Source organism: Serinus canaria, chromosome 2 (assembly GCF_022539315.1).
Source record: "Serinus canaria isolate serCan28SL12 chromosome 2, serCan2020, whole genome shotgun sequence".
NCBI classification, from domain to species: Eukaryota; Metazoa; Chordata; class Aves; order Passeriformes; family Fringillidae; genus Serinus; species Serinus canaria.
This window is the reverse complement of record NC_066315.1, coordinates 65,239,074-65,264,423: the sequence shown is the minus strand read 5'-3', so window position 1 is coordinate 65,264,423 and position 25,350 is coordinate 65,239,074. Positions and strand designations below refer to the sequence as shown.

Genomic DNA, 25,350 nt, shown 5'->3' with positions numbered 1-25,350 from the left:
CCCCCTACCATGGGACACCTGTCACCAGACTAGGTTGCTCAAAGCCCCATCCAGCCTGGCCTTGAACACTGCCAGGGATGAGATATCCACATCTTCTCTGGGAAACTCATCACCCTCCAGTAAAGAATTTCTCCCTAATATCTAATCTAAACCTAATCTCTTTTAATTTGAAGCCAGTCCCTTTTGTCCTGTCACTATGTGCTCTTGTAAAAATCTTTCCCCATCGCTCTTGTAGGCTCCATTCAGGTACTGAAAGGTAGTGATTAGAATACCCTAAAACCTTCTCTTTTCCAGGCTGAATAATCCCAGCCCCTTAGCCTTCCCTCATAGGAAAGGTGCTCCATCCCTCTGATCATCTTGGTGGCCCTGCTCTGGATTTCCTCTGACAGGTCCCTGTCCCTCCTCCTGTGCTCAGGGCTCCAGAGCTGGAAGCAGCACTCCAGGTGGGGTCCCATCAGGGCAGAACAGAGTGGCAGAATCACCTCCCTTACTCTGCTGGCCGTGCTGCTTTTGATGCAGCCCAGGATATGGTCAGCCTTCTGAGCTGCCAGAATTTATTTCTCTAAATGAGGGGGAGAAAAAGAAAAGGGAGTAGGGAGGGAGCCACAAATAAACAGTGATGCAATTGCTCACCACCAACTGACTTATGTCCAGCCAGTCCCCAAACACCTTTCACCCCCTCCCCTCACCCTGTTTTATTGCTGGACATGACATCATATGTTATGGAATAACCCTTTGGAAAATGGGGTCAGCTATCCCAACTTCTTCCCCTCCCAAGCTCTTGCATAGCCCCAGCCCACTCACTCATGGGGTGGTGTGAGAAACAGAAAAGATTTCTACACCCTGTAAGCACTGTTCACCAATAGGTAAAACATCCCCATGTTATCAACACTGCCATAACAAACCCAAAACACAGCCCCACACAAGCTACTATGACAATATTTAGTCTCAGCCCACACCAGCAACTCCTGTGGAAGCCAGAAATACCAAAATTTCAGGTTTTGTGCCACCATTCCAATATTCCCATTTCCCACCAAATGGAAAACACCACACATGAACTGTGACCACACCATTTCAGAGCCTGGCTTATGGATGACCATCTCCTGATGAAGTCCTGGGGCTCATGTTCAAGAGGACTGAAATTTTTAGTGATCTTCACCTGACAGTCGCTATTGAGGGAGGAAAAAATAGCCCCAGCCTGGACAAAAGGCTTTCCAGAATAGGATGAAAAGCTTCCAATCTTTCTTTCCAGGCTTTTTTTATTTTATTTTATTTTTTTGGCAGAGCTGCCCACTGCAAGACTTGGAGACAGCTCCGATTAAGATGGTAGCAGGCAGCAGGATTGAGAGATCAAGCACAGTAAAAAAATCATGCTCCTCATGGTTGTGGTCAAGCCAAAAATTTTTTTCCTCCAGTTTTCTACTTGTAAAACAGATGCTCCTTGTTACCTTTGTGGTTCTACCACCCACAGGGAATTTCTGCACTGCACTCTGGATGCAACACCATGGTATCAGGAGCTTCAGCACTGCCACTGTCCTTAAGTTTCCCTTCCCACCCACATCCCACCTCTTAACCAGCAAAAAGAAAAAAAAAAATCTTTTTTTTTCATTACAGAAAGTTTTGTGATTTGTAACTCTTAAATTACATGGCCTTCACATTACAGAAGACTGTTAGTTAGAAGTACTGAGCTGCACATGAAATTCTGAAAAAAAAAATAATATATGCTTTAGAGAGAAAACCAATGAATGATTTTGCTTGAGCAGAAACAGCATTGTAAACTCTAAGTATAAAAGACTAATTATCAGTCAACTTTTGTGGCAAGAGACACAACTTTTTTTTTTAAGTGTTTCAGAATGTCCTCCCTAATTTACTTTCAGGGAACAAGCAGTTCATTTTCTGACTATATTTTGTATTTGCCATAAAGTTGAGTACTTCCTCATGAATGTCTACTTTTCATTTTCTGGTTACCACTACTACTACAAAGAAAAGCAAACCAATCCGAAGTTATTTTTGTGCACCCTGCAGCCTATAATGATTGGAGCATTGTTTTCCAAGAAAGTTTCACTGCAAATAGCACAATCTGCACAATCCATGTGGATTCAGGGAGAGGATCTGAGTGAGGATTCAGGAGTGAATTCAGATTCTCAGGGAGAGAATCTGCACAAGGAAAAAATTCAGTTCTGCTGTTTGTTAGTTCAAAGATCAAAATTTCAAATATATATATGAAAGTGTAATGCTGAAGAGTTTTCTCTCTGAATTAAGCAAGAGTATAAGCAAGGATTCACTGGAAAATACAGGAAAATGCTCCTTGTAAAAGTTGCACTTGTTACATATATCACTTCTGATATCAATACTGTTGCTAATAGATCAGGAGAGTTTTCTTTCAGTCAAAGAGACAGAAATCATACTGTATGAGCAGTCCCAGAAGGAATACCTTTAGTTGTTCAAAACATATTTCACTTGCCTCTGGCAGGAGTTTCCGGATTAGTGTCATATATGTGTCAACATGAAACAACACAGGCTACTTGTTCATACATTCCCATTAGTCCCTCTTATATCAGCCTCTATGCCAGCTGACACTGACTATACATATATATATCAATATATTCAACCCAGTGAGTGCACTCCTCTGTCAGACACTTGTTAATTGGACCTAACCACCAAGTACGAGTGAAGGGAAACTGAGGCAAGGCATAAATTAGGCAGGGAATTAAGAATTAGGTATTCATTTCTAATTTGCATACCACTAATTAGAAATGGCAGTGCATAAAGACATATTTTGACTAATAAGCAGAGCTGCAGCTTAGTTTTCAAGACCCAGTTAGCTGATAAGACCTAGATGCACACTATTCAAGGTCTGTAATGGTTTCCATTAGTTTTCCATTAATAATAGCAGGAAAATTATGCCTGGCATATTTTAAACTTGGTATCTTCAGCCAGCACAGCTAGGTGTGAAGTTGCTTTGTCCCAGCTAGGAAATCAGCAATTCTGACTCTGAGATTTGAATTCTTGGACCAAATCTCCCTTTGAAATAAATGCTAGTGAGGTTTCATTTATTACATGTGAAAAACAGCTACCTCAGGACCTTGAACAAGCAAAGAACAGTCAAACATGACTGCTTCTGAATTCCCGCATTTTGGGATAAGATGGCATGTCCAATAGGCCCAAAGCTGCTTTCTAACCAATGGAATAGCTGTGAAACTGATATGCTCTCTGCTTGATTTCCTCTGGTAGAGTAGAAGAGTCAGCAGCAATCCCCTGGCAGGCTCTCCTTGGTGATGCAGCAGCTTAATAAATTCCTGCTGTCTGCCCCCTTCTTCTCTCCAGCCATTCACTCCTGTCCTTGGAAAGCAGCTCTCTGAAGTCTCATTGGGCTGTACTTACTGTAGATCTAAGCCAGATTAAAAATATCTATCCCTAAAACAGCTCTTTTTTCATTATTTACCTTGAACCACTTCACTGGTCATGCACTTGGTTCTGCCACTACAGCCAGGGCACAACAAACTCCATCAAGGAAAGAGATTTTCCTTAAGTGAGCTTTCCCATCAGAGAAAAAATGTACTAAAACTAGACCCCCATAATGACATTAAAGTTTGCTACCAGCCCCACAAACTAAGATTCTGAAAATATTTATGTTTCCTCCACCAGCAGAACAAAGTGAAAAACTGCACTGATGGATACTGTGAGACCTAGACTAGAATCTAATAGCATGTTGCAATCATCACAGGTAATTAAAACAAAAGAAAAAGCCCAAACAAATAAACAAACAACAACAACAAAAAAAAACAAACAAAACCAAAACATCTTCAATGAGGTAGCATCCAGCAATGATTTGAGGATTTAGAAGCAGGAAGGAGACACATTTCCACGTGCAGCAATCCAGCACACACCCAGAGAGGATGCCCACATATTGTGTGCGCGTGTCTTCTCACCTGTCCACTGCCCTGGAGAAGAGCAGGGCAGCCCTACTTCCTTCTCGCCCATCTGGGTAGAACTTCATGCCCCACACCTACTTCTCCAGTTTTGGATTGGTGCAGTCTGGAAGTCAAAAAAGCAATGAATTTTCCTTTCCACACAGGGTCATCAAAAGGCTTAAAGATCAGTGACGTTTTTTTGAGGTTTTATTGGCATACTAACATTTCAATAACCTGTCTTGGAAGAGACAGTTTCACATGACAAGGTGGGTAAGTTGAGCCAGAAGAAGTTGTTTTCTGAGCATTACTTGCCATGTTAGGAGAATTAGTGAGATTTGGATTTCTTGGCTTTTGCTTGGGTAGCACCCAATCTGAAAATAGACTTTAATACTGCATTTTTCACTACTTCAGAAAAGGGTTCGAAGAGCAATTCTACAAAGGATGTCATTTACTCATTCAAGACACTGCAGTCTATAGGTTCATTGATTGCCTAGTTAGGATTTGGTTTGGACAATTAGTAGAATTTAAAAGCATCTTACATATTGAGTGGAAGACATTAAATGAGGAGGAAGTCTGTAATTTATAGGTCTCAATCCTGAAAAGCATTTATGCACACACTTTCTCCTTGCTTGAATTACTTTATTGAACACAGCAGAATAAAGTACAAGCTCACTCCCAACTGAGAACATTTGTAGTAAGAGGATGGGTGAAAATTTCTACAGAACTGAAAAGACACGATTACATTTCATTTTTTTCTGACCTCTCATCCTTCCTTCTCCCTCCCTCCCTCAAATACCAAGTTAAGAAACTCATTCTAATATCTTTTCAGAAATTTCAAGTTGGTATAATTTTACTGATTTGAGAGAACTCATTTGTGAAGTTCCTCATTCCTCATTTGGTGAAGATGAAAAGAGTTTCAGATACTTACTGCTGATCAGTCACACATAAGATAGCCCAAATCCTAAGCTCTTTTTCACCGGAAATTTCTACATGTTTATTTCATACCCTAATAAACTGAGGGTTTTCTCATGCAAATTTTAACAGATAATACAGAGTTAAAAAGAGTGACATTGACATATTATGAGATTGTATACAGTTTATTGCCACCTTAATTCATTCCTATTCATTTATCGACCAGGGGTTAACTACTTAACAGAGCTCAAAAAATTAAAATTGACAGATGAAAAATCCTTCCCAGTTGTCATTTGTTACTGCTTTTTCTTCAAGTGAAACCTGTACTGGCCTACTACCTTTACTACTGGATTACTACCTACCCTAAAGGGGGCCACAGATTGCTCACAGTAGAAGCAGTAACTTCCAGCTATTAATGAGTAGCAACTTTTGAGACCAGACTGATTTTGTCATTGCATACTCTCCCCTGCAGCCTACATGGTGCTGTGCAGAAGTCAAATAAGGCATGGAGCCCACTGGAATTAATGAGGAGACTACCACTGGAAAACTGGAGAGCATTCTGTCAATATACTACACAAGTCCCACCCAAAATGTAGGGACATCTAGAAACCTCAGGAAATCCATAGAAGCTGGTAGAAATAGCAGAAATGACAGAATTAGAAGTATCAGAATTAATACTTTGTGAAATATTAATACTCACAGAGATCCATCACAGGTTGGACAGCAATTGACAAGAATTATTTGCATAGCATGTTTATTCCAGATGATATTTTCTTGCGGGTTTTTCCCACGATAGCTGAAAACATTAAAACTAACGTCACAAGTTTACTTCCTTCCCTTTAAACCAATTCACCTCCTAATCTGTTAACACCAAAATTAAATGAGAATTTACATAAGGTCGTGTTAAACTCTTGTAAAATCAGTCTCTCATTCAGACTTCAGGAGATTATTGAAAGGGCTAACACAGCCCTGATCCACAAGTGAGTGGGTGATTCTGCACAGTGTCGCCTTCCTTCCTCACACCAAGACTTGGAAGAAACCTTCAGCAGATCTTCCATTTTGTTCCATCTGAACCAAACCCATGTTTTTCCTCTACTTGGCAGAAAGTATAGAAAGGCAGTAGTAGTAAAGTGCAGGATGTAGTGCTCAAAATGCCCCTTTCAGGCCCTGGCTCACTGATGTGCTTTTCCTAGTTAAGACTTTTCATGTTGCAAGTGGAAACCGTATTGCAACTATGGCAACTGTACGTGGCTTTTTGTCTCAGAATGGGTGGATTAATTCTCCTCCATTTTTGACTCAAGAATCATAAAAGGATGACATTTCCATTTGAAGTTATCAATATTTCCATAGGTTAAGTTTAAGCCTTTAGATAGTTGGTGAAGGTAATCTTTAAGGTGAAAAAGCAACTGTTCTTCCTTAAGATTCATAAAGAATGCCTAAAAATATCCCTTTTCTTTTTTTCTTTGTTTCCTAGTTCTCCCTTTCTTCCCCCCACCTTTTCAATATCTGAATTAAGAATGTAAAATCTTGTCTTCTGAGAGATGTTGTAAATGCTTCCAGAGCAGTAGACAGATGGACTAGGAAATATCTTCATCTGTTGAATGAGTGAAGCTGCTGGATCTCTCACATGCATCTCTGCAACTGGTTATTGTGTTACAGTTAAAAAGACCAAAGAAAACAAAACAAAGATGATCACAGGAGTTTATGCTGCAGTGAGCTGTGTGTGGGCAAGTCACTCCTCAAGCAAAATCCAGCAGGACTCCATGAGATCCCAAAGGTCCTCTGCAATAGAATGACTGCAGGACTATGGGCTGTATTGAACGTGGAGCCCATCTTCTAAATGCCTGGCCCCATGCAATTCCTTCAGCCACTTAATTGTATCAGATGAATGGATTCTCAGTGTCACTTTATATGAATAATAAAGGTGTTGTAATTTAATCCCAGACAGCAACCAAATTCCACACAGCCACTCACTCACTCTGCCGCCAGGAGGATCAGGGAAAGAACTGGAAGGATAAAAGGTAGAAAACCCATGGGTTGATATAAAGACAACTTGATAGGGAAAGAAAAAATAGCTCACACCAGGTAAAGCAAAACTAGGAATTAATTCACTTCTTCCCATAGGCAGGCAGGTGTTCAGTCCCCTCCAGGAGAGAAGGGCCCCTCACATGTAATGGCTACTTGGGAAGACAAACATCATCACTCCAAATATCCCCCCCTTCCTCCTTCTTCTCCCCCAATTTACATGCTGAGCATGATGCCACATGGTCTGGAATATCCCTTTGGTCACTTGGGGTCAGCTGTCCTGGCTGTGTTTCCTCCCAGCTTCCCATTCATCCCCAGTATCCTCAACAGTGTGGCAGTACAAGAAGCAGAAAAGGCCTCAGTTCTGTGCAAGCTCTGGTCAGCAATAAGAAAAATATCTATTTCATCAGCCCTGTGTTCAGCACAAACTATCCAGCCCTATACCAGCCACTGTGGAGAAAATTAACTTCCCTCTAACCAAAATCAGCACATAAGGAAAACTGGACATTAAAGCTTGCCTCTAACCTTGAGGGCTTCTTTCTTTCCCTTGTACTAGACTATGACAACTTATCTGATAGAACAATAAATATCATATTAGCACTGGCACTCAGTAACATACTATAAGTTTCTTAGAACTTTATTTTGCCCTAAAAACACTGTTTCATGCCAATAAAGTAGACTTATCTTTGGTATTTGGCTAGAGATTCTGAAGTCCATTTGCATGGAAGGAAAATGTTTCCTTTTGCATGCAAATAAAGTATTTAAGGTAATGGTTTTATGAAGCAATGACACATCACTTTAGTGACTTTTTTTTTCCATCAAGCGTTTATGACAACAACAATACAGAAAAGCAACAGGACAGATCAGAACCAGGAGTCTTCCTGGTCATCCCATCAGCAAAAACAATAGACATGATACTTTTCAAAAGAGTTGTTTTGTCCTCTTACAAGGGTTATAATCACTTTGTAGTCTTTAATAACAAGTTCAAAGATGGGCTCACCTTAACAAAAAGATGAATCTGGATTCACTATCCCATAGATCCCACAACAAAGCATATGCAGATGTTTAATATGTTAAAAGCACTAACTTTTTGGTTTTTTCTGCCCTCCCTCCCCCAAGCAGAAAAATCACAGGAAGAAGGCAAGTTTCAGGAGCCAAGATACTCTACTTGAACCAAAAAACCTGGTTTATTATCACATTTTCTTGAACTTATTCTTGGCTTTGAATCAGGTTCACTGTGTAATCTTGGACATGTCTCCAAGTTTAACTGCTAAGATGGATGGATGGCATGGATACATAAGTTGGGAAAGTTATCCAGACTGGGGGACTTGTTTCAAGTCCCCAGATTCTGCCATGCCTGAATCAGAAACTAGATATTGAAATAACCACTGGGAATACATCCTGGCAGCAAAGCCATTCCCTGAAGAACTTACTTGGACAGTGCAGGAAAAGCTGCAGGAAAGAAAAGGAAAGCCCCAGCACAACTGGTTTGGCACAGGATCTGAGTTTTTCCACACACTCAGCCATGGCTGCACCTGAGCACAGCTACTGGGGTCATTGGTTTCCTGCAATGGGGAAAATGCATTTTGAGAAATTAAATTTGGGGTGAGAAGGAAAGTAACCTAAAGAGTTGCAGCAAGGTAAAACCCTTGCTTCAGCTACGATGAAGGACAAGCCTGTCTGGCATCCTTCAAAAAAATCTCCACCTGTAAGCTGCCATCTGGATGCAAGGTGACCAGAAACACACAATCTCCCTTCTCCTGAAACATGCAAGGCAATTACACGAGTCTCAATGTGAAGTTTACACTTCATACCCTATTCATCTGCTAGGAAACAGCTTCCTTTGGCACACAGCAACAGGAACAAGCTGGTTTCATATCAGGGTGTCAAAGAATTTGCTTCAGGTTGGACCATGAATGTTCATCCTTGATGCTGACGAGATGCCTTGAGAGCAGCTTCTTTCACACCGTCTGCAAATGGTGCTACTGAATTTACTGAATACTTTCCAGCACCCAGCCCAGGGGCACAGTTTGCATCTTAACATGGCCAAGTGAGGAAATTCTGCTTCAGTGTCCTAGACCAAAAGCACCACAGGTGCAGAAAGTTACTAAACACAAGCAGCTGCTTCATATAACATAAGGATACTTGAAAGGGGCAGTGAAGGAAATTGAGAAACCATGTGTGGGTGTGAAACGTTGCATGATCATGGATATAGAAGAAGGAGGCCATATGAAACCAAATCAGATAGGGCTTTGTACCAGCAGTAAATTTGCCTGTTCTTACATGAAACAGTTTTAGGTGCTAGGAAGAAAAACAGTGAATGTTAACAGGGATTTTGCACTAGAACTTCAGCCTCCACAGACTGTTACCCACAACTTTTAGTAGAGCTACAACATCCTATATTCATAGAAGATAAGGCTCTGACTTACGTGGAAAACCTTTGATTCTTTTTTATTAATGCAGTTTCTCACAGTAATAGTCACGCTCAAGAAGCGAGTGTACTTCAAATCCCGAGCATTGGAAGCTGCTGGTAGCAACAGTCCCACATTCAAAACTACAGTACTGTGTTGAGTTCAACCTCTGTTTGTTTTTCAAAGAATCATTGACTGGTTTGGGTCAGAAGGACCTTAAAGATCACCCAGTTCCAACCCCCCTACCATGGGCAGGGATTCAAAGCCTCACCCAATCTGGCCTTGAAGACTTCCAGGGATGGGGCATCCACAGCTTCTCTGGGCAGTCTTTTCCAGTGCCTCACCTCAATGTCAGTAAAGAATTTCTTTCCCATATCCAACCTAAACCCACCCTCTTTCAGTTTAAAGTCATTACCTCTTGTCCTATCACTACAACACTTTGTAAAAAATACCTTCCAGTTCTCTTGTGGGCCTGCTTCGGAAACTGAAAGGCACCTCTAAGGTTTACCTAGAGCCTTCTCTTTTTCCAAGCTGAACAACTCTCTCAGCCTGACTTCACAGGAGAGGTTCTCCAGCCCTCTGATCATTGTCATGGCCCTTATCTGGACTCGTTCCAACAGGTCCCTTCTTTATATTGTGGGGGTCCAGAAGTCGACACAGTAACCAGGCTGGGTGACTTGAGAGCAGAGTAGAGGGGCAGAATCAACTCCCTTGACCTTGTCTCACTTCTTTTAATGCAGCCCAGAACACTGTTGGTCTTCTGGACTCCAAAAACATATTGTCAGGTCATGCTAAGTTTCCTGCCAACACCCTCAGTTTCCTGCCAAGTCCTTCTCCTCAGGACTGTTCTCAATCCATTCTCCACCCAAGCCTATTTGTGCTTGGGATTGTCCCCATTCAGCCTGTACTCAGCCTTGAGCTTCATGGGGTTCATACAGTGCCGTCTCTCAAGGTTCTCAAGTCAAGGTCCCTCTGGATGGCATCCTCTCCTTCCAGCGTGCCGCCTGCGCCACACAGTTTGGTGTCACTGGCAAATTTGCTGAGGCTGTCCTCAATCCCTCTGTCCAATCACCAACAAAGATGGCCCCAACACCAACCCCTAACACCTCTTGTCACTTGCAGATGCTGTGGAAATAAATGCTTTGCTCCTATTTGTTTCCGTTCCTATGTAACAATATTTCAGTTCAGAGAATGACCACAGAGTGTGATGTATGTTTACACAGTTGTATTTGAATATTTTTTTTATAAAAGTTAACTAAAGCCAAAGTGAAAATGACTGATAAAGATCTTTCTCTTTCCTTTGTATTGCTGCCATTAATACTGTAAGCTGTTTCTTAAATACTAGCCAAAAAATTTCAACTCGTTTAGGAACTAGTCAAACCTGTGCTCCTGGCTTTCCAGTAAAAATTGTCACATGTTAAGAGACTCACATCTTCTCAGATCCTCCTGCTACCTCTTGTTCATCATTATCCCAGATTAATGCCTGTTCCTCCTTTGTTCTGCAATGGCCTTTGCTGACAGTTCTCCAAAAAAGTATTTTGCTGTACGGCGTGTTGAGAAACGCATGCCAAGAGCCATCCTTCTCATTTAAGTTACCACAGAGCAGTCACACCATGCCGTTTTCTCTGGGTCATTTGTGCAATGCCAGGTAAGGCAGGATGTGACTCAGCCATGACTGGGTTCAGAAGTAGGACTCTGAAATCTTCTGGTTTCTGTTTACTTTGGGAATTCTTGGGACTGGCAGAAAAGGGAAAGTGAACCAAGAGAAAATTGATGATAGATGCTCTAAACCTTGGTCTTCTACAAAGCCTCCATGTATCCCTTCCTCAGCAGGCATTGACTCTGTAGTGCTCTGAAGGGTATAGGAGACTAGGGAAACTGATTTTCCCTCTCTTTCTGTTCCATTTTTTTTCCCAGTTCCACAGAAGAAATCTTCCTTTCCTCCAGCTCTAGGCTATTTAACGTTAGAAAGCAATTGTTCTGTCAGCAGCACCTGGAAAAACTCTTCCCAGACGGAAGATGCTATCTCCTGTTTCCCTTCTAGTGAGGGTGGCTTGGAAACCACCTTCTCATGAACCAGGCCTCAGCCTCCACCTCTGCTTTGAGACAAATCCTCGTTATACTTTGCCTAAGGATGTCCTGTGCTCTGAAGGATGACTTGGGGCCATCCTTCACAAAAGCCAGAGAACCTCGCTTAGCAATCCTTGTCTCAGAGATACACACAAGCACACACTAAAGTTCTGATCAAGGCAGTGGAAGGCTACATCTCTCATGCATTTGTAATTATAATGTCAAACCATAAGATACACCTGTTCACATTCCTTTGGCCTAGAAAGTCACTTTTTCCTAACAGCTGAACGATATCACAGCCTCTCTTACACAGTGTGGTAAAGGTGGATGAATTTCATAGCACTAAATTTCATAGAACTGAGCTGAACCTTGCAAGACTTGCATATGGATGCCAGCTACAGCCACATTTTAGTCCTCTGCCATTCATGAAAACAAAGATCATATGCCTTTATCAACTCCATTAATCCAAACTAATCTTTTTATGGAATACTTGGCATTAAGACACATATTTAAGACACATTATTTTATACACAAAATAAGGAAAGTGATACGTTTCTTTTCCATACATTGTTTTATCTCACTGGGTCTCTCCCACTGTGTTTTCTTAGACTGATAAGACTTGCAAGAGGCCCTGCAAATACAGTTCTCCCATTCAGACCTACTTGCACAAGTAGACCCCCTAAAAGGTGCAAGAGATCCAAAGAGAGGACAGAATGACCAGAGAGGAAAGAAATCAGAAGCATATAATAACCTTTTAGGACAATTCCCACAATTTTCCCAGGTAGACATGTCTGATATGAGCACTTCAATCATGCAGAGATAGATGACACATTTGTGTGTGGGCAGAGGATGAATTTGGGTGTGGACTGCGTGCCTCTGCAACAGGCACAGTGATAGGCCTAACTCAGCACCAGAGGCACTGAGTCATCTGTTCAGAGCTTAGAGTTCTTCATCATTCCCTTTATCACATGGAAAAATCCTGGCTGGATTGCCTGAAAATTTTTCCTTGCTGGCTGAGGCCCAATCTGAGAGAAAGGCCAACAGCACAGCAGGATTTAGACACACTTGGAAACCCTCCCCAAAGTCCACTGATTCATGGAAAGAGATTGTATACCCCCACAAAAACACCAAGCTCTCAGAACAGTTATTTTGCTTCTTTCATCCTTCTACAGAATGAGCATAGGTGAAAATAAACAGGCTTCTAAGTAGCTTAAGTGACACTTGAAGGATTGAGCTCAGAGGCAATTGAAAAATCCAAGCATCTAACCCAGTGTATGGAAGTGTGCAGAGAAAAAGCAATATCTAATTTTGGGCAATGATCACCATGATCACCACAGATGCTGACAGTGAGTAACCATCTCTATATTCTGAAATCATGCCCAGCATCAATTTCACATTTTCTTTTTCCTACCTTTTCAACACAAATTGGTAAATTAGCTACATGCCAGCAAACCCAGTGGCATGATGGCAGAGATGTACTCCCTTATTCTCAAAGCAAAAACACAACTACAGCCAATCTTAACTGCCTGAGCCAAAGAAAACCTCAGAAAATCTTATGAAGACATGACAATATCACACAAAACCACCACAAGTATGATAGCTGCAGTGGCTTTACTTCTTGTACCACCTCATAAGACCATGGCAAAAATCTGGTATATATAAATATTCCTGCTGTAGACAGGAAGAAAAAAAATCTTGTTACTGCATAATTTCCAGATGCAGGTCTTGACCACTTCATATATGCAGTCAAGTGAGAAGCATTATAGGAGAGGCATTATATGTAACAGAGGAATTAAATTACCGACACCCCTAATGAGAGGGGAGAAAAGGTGGTGCTTGTTAGAATAGGTATTGTTCCCAATTCTCCCCCAGCAGGTAAAACATACACACGCTGTGGCAAGAGCAGGTTGCAGGGGATGAGCAACCAGAGGAGTGGCTAATTAGCCCCTCTAGTTGAGAAGTAGCTGATTAAATGTGCCAAGTTCAGGGCTCTAGGCTGGAGGTCAAGCCCATCTTTATTTCCTGTCCTCATGCTTTTGTTGTCACCCAAAAATGGCTTCTGCATCAGTAAAACCTTTCAGATCAGATTGATAACGTTGGTATCTAACTCTCCTCTTAGCATCTGGCTTTGTAGTAATCTTAATTGGTAATCAAGTTCTCAGAGAATGGTATCTCTGTTGAAGAAAGCAAAGTTTCTATTACAGCTTAAGAGAGTTTATCCCCTTCCAGCCTAATGCAGGATTTCTTTTTCTTTTCACTCAAACAGCTGGAGACCACCACCACCATGGGAGACTGGGAAGTGAACTGGATGAACTCTGAATCTAACATAAATCACAGTTTCTGTTCTCTCAAAAAAGCATGATCGAATGATTAATGTTGAGAGTGAACCATAGCTGAGACATAGGCTGATCCCAGAAAGTGAGTCAAACCCGAAAGTTCACCAGCACAGATCTTTATATCAATAACAGAGATCAATTTGGTCAGAAAGTTCCTAAAACAGAAGTCAGGGTGAATGACTAAAATCTGGGTAGACAAGATCCTGCAGCAGCCATCAGATAAAATCAGTTAAAAATGCAGTTTGTTACAGAAGTCAGCCAGCTCCCTACATGTCCCAACAACGGGGCCCCCAAAAATGCAAGCCCCAGCTGGATGTAAATAGAGAGTTCAGTTCTTCACATACACCCTGGCTGCCTCTCATTAGCATGAAGCCTACATGTATTATCATGGTTTGTAGAGGTCTGACAACAGAAGCCCGAGCAATGTTATCTCAAGGATTCCTTGTGCCCCCCAGGCGCTCTCTGTGCCCTCCACTGTCTTTGTGCAGCAGTTGGACCATGAGCTGACTGCAAAGGGAGCCCTTTGTTCTGTTTGCAGAAAACGTGTGAGTGACGACAGCAGCAGGAATAATAAATATAAATGGTATTACGCACACATGCAAACATCCCTGCGGAAAATTCAGCCATAGGGTGAATACCAAAATTTTACTTGTCACTTAGCTATTTATAAAGTCAAAGAGACTCAGAAATAGCAAAAAATACTTATCCTTGCCAAAAACATCTCCCAGAGTGGACAGCCCCAGGGGCTGAGATCTGAGCTCTGCTCCAAACAGCAGCAGTACCTCCCCAGCGGGGAATTCCCAAAACAGGAAAGATACCCCAGAACTGACACAAAGCCAGGAGATTTGGCTCCCATGCCAGACTTCCTCCAGCTGTCAAGACAAGTGTGTCATGGTTAAAAAACCTGCTGTACTCCAGCTATTTCCTGCTCAAGCTGTGGCAGGCTGGGCAACGACAAGAGGAGCTCAAGGGCTCTGTTGAGCATCTCTGGCCCAAGATCAGAAACACGCACCCAGCCCCATCCTCTCCAGTGGCATCCAGAACTGCATGGCATTGCAGACAAGGTCTTTTATCAGTCCCTGTAAGCCTTCCACCACCCTTTCTGTAGCAACGCTTATATGGCATTACTCAAGAGTTCATCTGTCGCCCTGCTGGCTGCACTCCTCCTTGCCACCACTCCCCTCAGAGCCATACCTTCTGCTTCCAAGGCATAAGAAACACCCTCTTGGGGTCAGCACCCTGCTGGGGATTATAAGCATGCAAACTGAAGCTTTAAACAAGTCCATGCATCACTGAGGTTGTATCTTCAAGGGATGGTGTAAGCCCTGAGGAGGGGTGATTTTATCTGCTGATATAAGAGTGGGCAGAGAGAGATCTGCAAGCTGTCCCAGGCCAGTATAGACTCAGGCTTTAAAAGTCCCGTGTGGTTAAACAATGACTCATGGCTGATCCCTACCTTGCCTGTCAACACTCACCATGTTTTACATCCATACCATTGCTAGAGCACAACTGAAGACCACAAGAAGGGGTAGAAGTGAGCAACGTTAATTTAGAGCACACCACAGCTCCCTCAGCTCCTATGCAAAACTGAAAATCTTGAGGCAGTGGATATTTTACAACTTCTTAAAATAAAACTTAAATATAAATCTTTTTTTTATTTTTTCCATCACCTGCAAAAGAAGAATTAATTGGAGGAGCACAAACTGAACTCTAGCAGGCTCTCAAAAACCCTTGTTGGGTTCTTTTGCACCCAAGCCTATTCAAAAGAATACATGTAAATAAATGCATAAGAAACAATACTTAGATGCACATTTCCATACATGTGTATAAATATTCAGTAGAGTGCTCCTCTACTGAAGTGGCCTCCTTTTAAATAGAGCATCGCTTTAAAATCCTCCATGAGTTGAGACGCAGACCCAGCTTACCTTCCTAGTTCCCAGCTTCTCTTCACCTTTTGAAACCGAATCCTCCTTGCTGTCTCTATGGTGACAGTGACGTCCACGTCCCCCTGATGAGATGGCTGCTGGCACACACATCAGGTGCCAGAGCAAATCCATCAGCAATAGAAACCTCTCCAGCTCCTCCATGGGATGCTCTTCTCCAGAACTCAGACAAACAACCTGGTAAAGAAAACAGTGCTAAGCCACCCTCCTATGCATAAAAAGAGTGGGCAACTGGATCTAAATATGGGATCTAAAATATTTATTTTTATTTTTACTCTTCAATAATAATTACTTGGGAGATAAATGTGATAGCACTGCTATCAAAGAGCACATCTGAATAGCCTCCACAGAACGAACTAATCAAAGATAATTTCTGCCAGAAGGTTTGACAGTGAGAAGATACTTGCATCATGGAGCAGAAGTAGCTGATAAGCAGCATGATGAAAACCTCCTGCAATGTCCATCCGCCTGGCACACAGAACCAGCAGTGACAGAAGGACGTTTCTTGGCACGTAGTTAGAGGAGACAGGAGCAAGAGGGGAGATTTTTATCGAGTGCTAAGTGAGAAGCACCAGGTGGGACCTGCAAAAGTGTGCCTTTCAGGTAGCCACAGAAGGTGGCTCCAGTGACTTTCTCTCCTTAGGAGAGGCACAGTGAGTCATTGGGGTTGCAGAACATCAGCTTTTATATACAGCCTTTGTTGTATTTTATGGTGTACAACAACCTAGCTGTTAAAGCACAACCCCACTACAACATGCTGTCCTGTAGCACCCCAAAGGCACAGCAAAGGATCTTCAGTCCCCACTAGCTCTTCTCTTCTGACTGCCCAGATGGGGGAATATGTGCCAGGGAAACAGCTTTGCCTTTCTGCCGCAGTCCACTGCCAGCACCAGTTGATACTGCACACACTGTAGATGCTCTAGATGGTCTTTATACTCAAGTGACTTTTGTAAGCTTGCAGCTGAAGGTCACTGCTCTGTGTCACTGCAAACCTGCTCCCCAGTGCAAGGGAGGAGATTAAGGTGTTTGTGGAAACAGGCCTTGCCCTGAGGATTTTAACTGTGCAAGAAACTCTGCTGCAATCAGCTAACTTACAATTCTTCTCTGATAAAGTCGTCTGCTGAAAACTTAAGGGTCCTATTTGATCCAGATAAATATTTGGAAAATTAAATACAGACACTGATTAGTCCCATATTTCCCTAAGCTTTCATGTCCTTTTTCACCATCAGACAAAAAAAGAGATAGTCCATCATCCTAAAGATGAAAAATGCAATGGCCAAGCACATTAAGAATAATCCAGAAATGCAATAATAATTTTTAAAAGCAATAAATACAATAGTGTATGACTAAAACTCATATTGCTGTAATGCATGCTAAAGATCTTGTCCCCAGAGTGGGTTACTGATGTACCATACCCCTTGTTTGGATTTTTTCCCCTGTGTTTTCTTGTTCTTATTTATTTATCACCTCTTCTCTAGCACTTGAATTGTATATGCTTGGAATTAGAAAGTACTTGTGGATCTGCATGCTGCCCTCCTCATTCTTGGTTGCTGGACCCTGCTTGAGACTTTTGATGCTACAATAATATAAAATCAAGGCAGTTTGAGAAGAAACACAAGCAAAGTCCAAAAAAAGACAGTATTACAAGATTTAGATGCATATTTAGCCCCTGAGAAGTGAGAACTGCATCCAAATGATGCAATGCCTCAGTCTGCATAATTAGTAGGCACTGAAATTCTCTTTTCATCCAAAGTAATGGAGCTTTCTCTGTATTTTCCTCCTCATGGGAACACCAGTTATAGTTGTGCTGCAGCAGCCAATAGATTTGTGTTTAAACAACCACAATAGAAGCAGAAGCACAGAAAGACCTATTTCTCCTGGTTCGTACAGGATTAATTTCTATTTCACAGCAAGGAAATATCAAAAGCATCCCAATCAAATCTCAGGGTGCCTAGGTCACTGGAATAAGCAGGGCTGTATTTCCTGATGTCATCAGAGTTGCACAGGTGCCTGTAAGTCCCTTTCCATCACAGACTTACAGAGAGCCCCAGCAATGCCACAGAGAGAAACAAAGGTCATTTGAGCAGGTCCAGCAGCCAAGGGAGTACTGGGAAGACCCAGGAAAGCAAGGTACAACTTAAAACATTCCTTCTTCGGTCTCCGGAGATGTTTAGCAGCAGAAGGTGACCACAGGGTGCAGCAGTGTCAAGGTGAGAGCACGCAGAGCTGCTCCACAGTAAGAGCAGGTTCCACTGAAAGTGAGAAAAGCACCACCAGAAGAGGACCAGGCTTTAAAGTAACTAATCAATGAAAGGTAAACAGAAGTTGTAAACAGAGCATCCCAAACAAAACCTTTGATACAATAATTGTATGAAAACAAAAACTGATACCTGTGCATGTAAACTGTAAAAGGAAATCTCAAGGGGTTTTATATTTGGCCTTATTGAGGCTACAAAGTGATCTTGCAAAGAGACTCCCTTCTCAGTCTGCATCCATTTTATATTTCACAGGTATTAAACACTATGCTATCTAGAATTCAGGATTTACATCTCATAATACCAATAACGCACATGGTTAAGCATCTTGTATTTCATACCACAACTATTTCCACTGTTGAGAGTATTTTTTGTGTTCTGTGGCCATATCTGACAGGATGACTTTTAGGATTCTTTCGTCTCTCATCTTGTCTCTGGCCCTTTGCTGTTTTCGTGCTTTTAAAGTTTCTAATGGCAACAGTTTAACACACTTCTAATTGGAAATGCACAATAATAATTAAAATAGGGCGGGTTTTTTAATATAAAAAGGCTATAATTACGCCTTTTGCTTTGTTTGACAAAGCTATGATTTTTACCAAAACACATGACCAGCCCTCGGGTGGTCTATTCACAGCAAACAATGTATTGTCCTGGGCACACAAGCCAGACAAGATGTTGTTTAATTGAGACTCAGACTTCATTTACTTAACTTTTATGGAAACTACCAGCAATAACTTGTAGAGGATACGCCATTATTTCTTCTTTCATCAGCTCAGCATCATCAAAGTTCGCTATTATCAGCTGCTTCTTTCTCATGCACTCAGTTGCATTCATCCCTGGGACACTAGAGCTGTCTTCCTATAAGGTTAAAAAGAGAGAGGGAAGAGGCTGTTTCCTCATTACATCAGAGATACAGAAATATACAAAATCTATTGCCATGTTCTCCAAAAGAATTATTTCCTGAAGTCCAACCTCAAGATGGTGAAAGCTTAAGTTGCTCTGTTTCTTGGAGCCTGAACGCAGATAAGTCATTAGATGAGCAACTCCTTACCTAAAACAGGTGAAAAATTCCTTCTCTACAATCACAAAGCAGTCCTCTGCCATTTCTGGATAGCTTTCATATCACACATAATGACATGAAGCTAATGAATGATTTCCACCATTCTCAGAGTCAGAAAGGTTTGTTAGTGACCATCAGATCAGTCTGGCACAAAGGCACTTCAAAGCAGTTAACTCTGAAAGCATCATTTTCATAAGAGGAGAGTTTGAAGATATGTGTTGCTGAACCTGTATGAACAATTATTGGGGGTTATAGGCTGGATTGCACTACCACACAGAAAAATGGCCGAGACACAAACAGGTGATCTCCAGGCTTTTTAGTGAATAGTCCATTTTCATGGAACTTGAGAGCCAAGTGAAGTGGGGTGAGTGGTGATGAGATGAGTTGGCATGAAAAGGGGAAAAGCTCACCAAGGCAGCCATCAAAATCTCCTTGCTCTGCTTCCCTGGAGACTCCACCAGTTCCTGGGATCACTTTAAAGCTGCCCCCACAGCTGCCCATCATCCTTATACTGTTGCAAACCTTACTCTGCAACTGCTGGGTAGGACATGCCTGGGCAGGACAATTGCAGCTCATGTTTCCCTCGAGCAGAAGGCAAGTTGGCCATGTCCATCTCATCCACATCTGTGCTCCCCTCAGTTTGAGTCTGCAGAGCCAGGGCACCCATGACAGCTTGTGTTCGTCCTACCTGCAGTGGCACCACTCCACTGGGATGTGCTCTCTCCAGCAATGCCTGTCTCTTCCTGTCAGGAAAATATGACTGCACACTCCATCCAGGAGTCAGCAGGAAAACAGCATGTAGCCAACATGGATATTCAGACACATAGTGGCTCAAGCCTCAGCTCAAATTCTGAGTCAATATGATGACATGGACTGTCCACAGCTCCCAGTATCCTGATCCCTGCAGTTGTTCACCAAGGGTTTGACATCTGTCAAGTGTGCTTGTATTTCACAGGACAAACTCAGAACAAGCACATGTAGCCACACAATTATGCCTGCCCATAAGGACTCAGATGTAACACATTTTCCCATTCCAGTATTATTGAAGAAACATTTCATTTTCAGTTGTGTTTTCAGAAGGCTAACAAGGGGCTCATGAATACATCAAAGCGAAGTCATATTATTCATTTACAACAAATGTTTCTGATTTCATTCCCTCTGACCATTCAGACAACACTTTATTAAAAAGCTAGAAAAAACTCTGATGTTTTTCAGGACCACCTCTCACAACCCTAGGTCCTGATCTATTTTACACAAGACAATTTGCAGATTATTCACAGGACATGAAATGGAGCACAGGTTCCAGCTCTCTGGAAACCCAAGATCTGTTAGGAAACCACCTTCCAGCTGAGATGGAGCCATCTCCAGCAAATGCAATCAGCTATGAAAACAGTGGGAAGTACACTGTTCTACACACATTGAAAATATGTACCCTTAAGGGTCTCAGACAAACTACACCTTTGGATGACTTCTGAATGGAGTCTCCAGGTGGTTAAAGCACTGACATTGCATTATTTATGGTGATTGAAATGCATCTAAGTAGTGCTTAGCAATAGAATTTACACAAAGACACTTGATGGAAAAAATAAGGGGGGGGGAGGGGGAGGAGGCTGTTTACAAAACAAGTTACAGTAATAAAGCTGCTAGGCTGAGCCAAGAGACCTCTTAGTAAATCATTTATTCCGCAGTTTGACAATATTTACAAAGGTTTTTACATGAATTATTTACTGAAGCTTTTATAACTTGTAACGTACTGTACACAAAACAGCAAAAACACATTAGAGCTACAAACCTGGGAACATACAGTTATGCAATGACAGATGGTGGAAAGGGCTCTGACAAAGGGAAGTTTACAGCTAACACAAGCAACAGCCTTTTCTATCTGTCATCAATAAAGGGCTGAGGACTAGCAGGAAAATGTGATTCAAGGAAACAAGACGTTTTTTCAAAAGCTACATTCTTTGTGATTGCTGGATTTGGTTATTTTAAAAGGAGCCTTTTGTTTTGAGTGTCTAATTCTAAGAATTACCATTTCAGTGAGTTACCACCAACCAGTGAAAGGCTGTATAGCACAAAAGCCAGAGTTTACAGGAAGGAAACCCCACATTTCTGCTTACACTATGAGCTTTGTGTCAACTCAAGTGATACTGTGTATGTATCTCACAAGTTTGCCCAGAGACACCACATGTATTAGTGCCTGTATCAGGAAAATTTGTGCACAATACTCTGGAAGAGACATTCATTTCCCAAAACATTTATAAGTAAGATAAAAGAAGCAGAGTACAAGGGCATAGGGAAAGTTTGCAGACCCTGTATTGAAGATGGGGAACAGAGACAAGGACAATACCTCATGTGCAGCAAAGAGCCTTCAGCGCCAGGAACTCCCTACACAGAACAGGCTCATCCATCCCCATCTCTTTCTGCCCAGCATCAATGAACCAAACTATGGCTTTTAACATCAGTCACTGTTCATACCATGAAAAACTATTTTTAGGTTAGGTATTGGGAAGAAATTCTTCACTGTGAGTGTGGTGACACACTGGAGAGGGTTGCCCAGAGCAGCTGTGGATGCCCTACTCCTGCAAGTGTTCAAAGCCAGGTTGGATGAGGGTTTCAATCACCTGGTCTAGTGGAAGGTGTCCCCACCCATCACAGGGGACTGAAACTAGATGATCTTTAAGGTCCCTTCAAATCCCAACCATTCTGTCACTCTATGATTACACTTCAGCCTGGTCTCCATCTGCCAAAAAATTAAAAGAAAAGGAGCCCCACCCTCTCACAGGTTTTACCATCATAGCATATTCAGCCTTTCTTCCCCAGCTAGGAATCCCACGCAACACATCACCACCTTCGTGCTACTCCCCGATGGAAGGCAAAGGATATCCCCACACCTGGCCATATAGCACAGGGAGTTTTAGAGATATAATAAAAAAACTATCCCTAGAGAAAACTGTTGGGGCACAGCAACCACCACACATCCTCCTCCCATCTGTCATTCAGGTTGGAATGTGGCATACAAGGGACCCAATCCTCCTCACTGACTTGAGAACTAACAGATGTTTAAGATGAGAGGCAGGCTGAAGGATGAGCTCTGGACAGCTGGGATCAGTGAGACCCAGGCATGAAGCCTAAAAGCTGGGCCTTTAACAGACCCAGAGGAAGCCATTACCTGTGCAGACAGCACAGATGAAGCTGTGGCTGTTAACACGAAGGAGCCAGGGTGTTGTCTGAAATGCCTGAAAGGGGCACTCCAAAGGAAGAAGTAGAAATATCACAACCCAGCATCCTGATGTCCCCTACAACAGTCCAAACAGGAAAAAAAATTCATTTGTTATCTCACTTTTCTAAAAAATCTTTTCCCAAAGAAAAAGCAGCTTAGGACTTCTTTTCTATTAGTCTTTTGTCCACATTACCAATTACTGCCAAACTTATGGTCTGAACTATTGAGCTAAGGTTTCAAAGCGTGAAACAGAATACACCAGGACATCCCAATGCCAAGAAAAAACAACAGGCCCAGGTGAAAGAGTAAGATTGTAGGAAACACCAAAATACAGTTATAAATATAGCAGAAATGCAAACAATTCTTTGTCTAGATGAATTACAGAAGTAAAGTCTGGATGCAGCACAGGTGAAACACTGTGCCTCAGACTGTACAGCAGAGGTTGTGGTTAGGCAGTCTGATAACTTATTGCCAATTACTAGAGAGACAACAGCCACTATCTCGTTCTGCCATGTCAAATCAACCTTTGCTGCACAGCTAGAATAGCAAGCATGAGCACAGATGCAGGTACAATAAAACTAGAAAAAGTACATAAGAAGGAAAGCGAGAAGATCAAAGATATTGAATGGTTTCTGTCTAGGAAACAATTAGATAGTCTGGAATTCTTTGACTGCAAAACAGATCTGTGGGGGCATCTGACAGATCTATAAAACAGCAGGAGATTTGGAAAAAACAGCATTGCTCACTATTTGTTGCAATGCAAGAACTACTGGTCACCCAATGAAATAATCAGGTAGTAGATCTGAAATGAGGAGGAGCACTGCCTGCATGTGGCATGGTTAAGTACTTGTGTCACGAGATGTTGTAGGTAACACAAGTTTACACAGGCTGAAAAACAGGCAAAATCCTTCCTGGAAGAGAAGCCCAGCAAAGCCTTTGAACACACACATATTACCACTTGTTCAGGGAGTCCCTAAGATTAGAAAAACATATTGAGGAAAGATTTTGGAGATGCCAGCTGCTATTAGCACTCTTGCATGATGAGAAACCAAGGAGGAGTGCCGATTGTGGGGCTAATTTGATTTTCTTGAATGTTCACTTTAGCCCTTTTCAAAGTGAAGATGAAATGAGTAGGAGGAGTTGGATGGTCCGTACAAGTTCAGATCGAAGGAGGGGAGAGAGCACACTTCTCCAAGCTGGCTACCTAAATCATGACATTTAAGATGATTTCTAGAACCATGGTTGTGTTCAAGAAAGACTATAAAGATATTCAAATGCACTGTAACTAGAGCAGGTGAAAAAAAGAAAGAAGAATTGGACAAGAATACATCCACTAGATCCCCATTTTGGTAACAAGACAAAGCTTCATTGAGAGGCTGTCAGGTAAATGACAGAAAGCTCCAATCACTAGCTAAAGTTCACAAGCTTCACTTCGTTTTCCTCCAGGTCTTAGAATGCTGTAGGTCTAATGGCAATGGATTTTTTATTTTTAATTTTTTCCCTCCTTTTTTGACACTTCCAATTTTCCTCCTGCTGGTTTCTGAGGATCATTCCCTGGAGGCAGACGTGTATCCTCACCCTTATTAACTGCTTCTGAAATATTGCCACTGTTGTCAGGAGCTACGCTCTCGACTGAACTGCTCCAGAGTCCATTCCTGATATCTGGTGGACATGTGCCCCTCAGAGAAGTTCCTGCTCCTGGGTACTCCTCATCTACATGATGGAGAGAGATATTAATGTGATTTATACGAGGACAAAGCATGTAAAGCATTCACAGATCACAGCATTCAGATCACAGAAGAAGGATCTGAGACTTTATATTGCCTTCAGTGGAAGCTGCAGATGGCCACCACTGACTTCTCCTAAGCGAGGTAAGAGAGTCACATAGATTAACAAATCACATGCCAAGGGGCTGCACAACACCAGAGACTTCTCCAAATGATCCTTCAGCCTGAAGGTGTCAAGGCAAACATCAGCTCACTAATTTTTAATATGTGAGTGCTTCAGAAAATTGAGCATACCTGTGAAAATAGAGTATTTTTGGTATCAGTTTTAAAAGAGTGGGTGTATGAGAAACATGATATAAGTTTAGCTGGTATCAGACCAACCGGTGTCAAAAATCTCCTAACATGAAACAATTTTTGTGAAATGAAATTCTTACCCAGTGACTGCCACAGGCTGTAAACATAGCCAGAGACCCAGTAAGATTTTCTTTGTTTCTTTTTTTTTTTTTTCCTGTTAGTAAACTTCAGTTCATGAATGCATTTCAGGTAAAGCCCTTAATAGCACCACCTCACGCTCTCACGAGACTGGTTCCAAGGGAATCCTTCATGACTTATGATTATAAATGCTATGACCAATGCCACAGATCTGGCAGGAGTACCCATGTACTTCTGCGTTCAAATAATTCCTCTTTACAAGGAACGTTCCTAACACAACACAGAATCAAATTAAATAATAACAGTTTGCAGTAGCAGGCTACCCTTAATTGATCTAGAGTAGGTGTTGGCACACTGCATTTCTGATTGTTGACATTTTAGACATAATTCTGGTTTCTTTAAATGAATAAAGTGTTATACCTCATGTAAAGCCCTTTTTTTATCCCAAGCTGGACTCCAAGAATGTGTTAATCTCAGTGCAGTCAGAAGGAATAGAATTTTCCAAGAGATTTTAATCCTGTAAATAATGGTTTCATCAAGAACCATACAAGACTCCACAGGGAACTCTAAGTATTAAGATTGGTAATAAAATCTTTGGTTGTTCCAAGCTCTTCAGCATATCATGGAGCCCTAAAAAGTTAATGACAGTTAGTTAAGCTACAGATGGACCAAACCTTAGCCAGTTTGTTGAAAATTTTGCTGAAAATAACACTTCACACTGTGGGGGAACAATCCTCAAGCACTGAAATGAAACTTTTTGATCACTAATTTCTAATCATTATAATAAAATTTTTTGTGAGGTCAAACAGTTTAGGTTTTTTGAATGCATAACAATGACTCAAAAAAGTCCTAACAAGAGCACTGTAATCCTTAAAAGTAAAGCAAATGGTTGGGGCCTCTGGATTTCACACCTTTCAAATTTCCTAGAAAGTAGTCCAGATAACTTGAAAGTTTAAAGCAATCTTTTGCTTTGTGCCTTTTGCTGCCCCTGGGCACTTTGGGTGCCTTTGATACCAACCAGCCACTGTTTCCTTTTACCCACTGC

At 41.8% G+C, this 25,350-nt stretch overlaps 1 protein-coding gene across 5 annotated transcripts in view; it reads right to left on the bottom strand.

Moving 5' to 3' along the window:
• Positions 1-15,975, bottom strand: part of LOC103815122 (uncharacterized) — a 181,577-nt gene extending 165,602 nt beyond the window's left edge. For all 5 annotated transcript variants that reach the window (XM_050970703.1, XM_050970698.1, XM_050970699.1 and 2 more), the window contains exon 1: positions 15,594-15,975. The gene's annotated coding sequence lies outside the window, so the exon portion shown is untranslated. The remainder of the gene's footprint in view (positions 1-15,593) is intronic.
• Between the last annotated feature and the right edge of the window lie 9,375 nt (positions 15,976-25,350).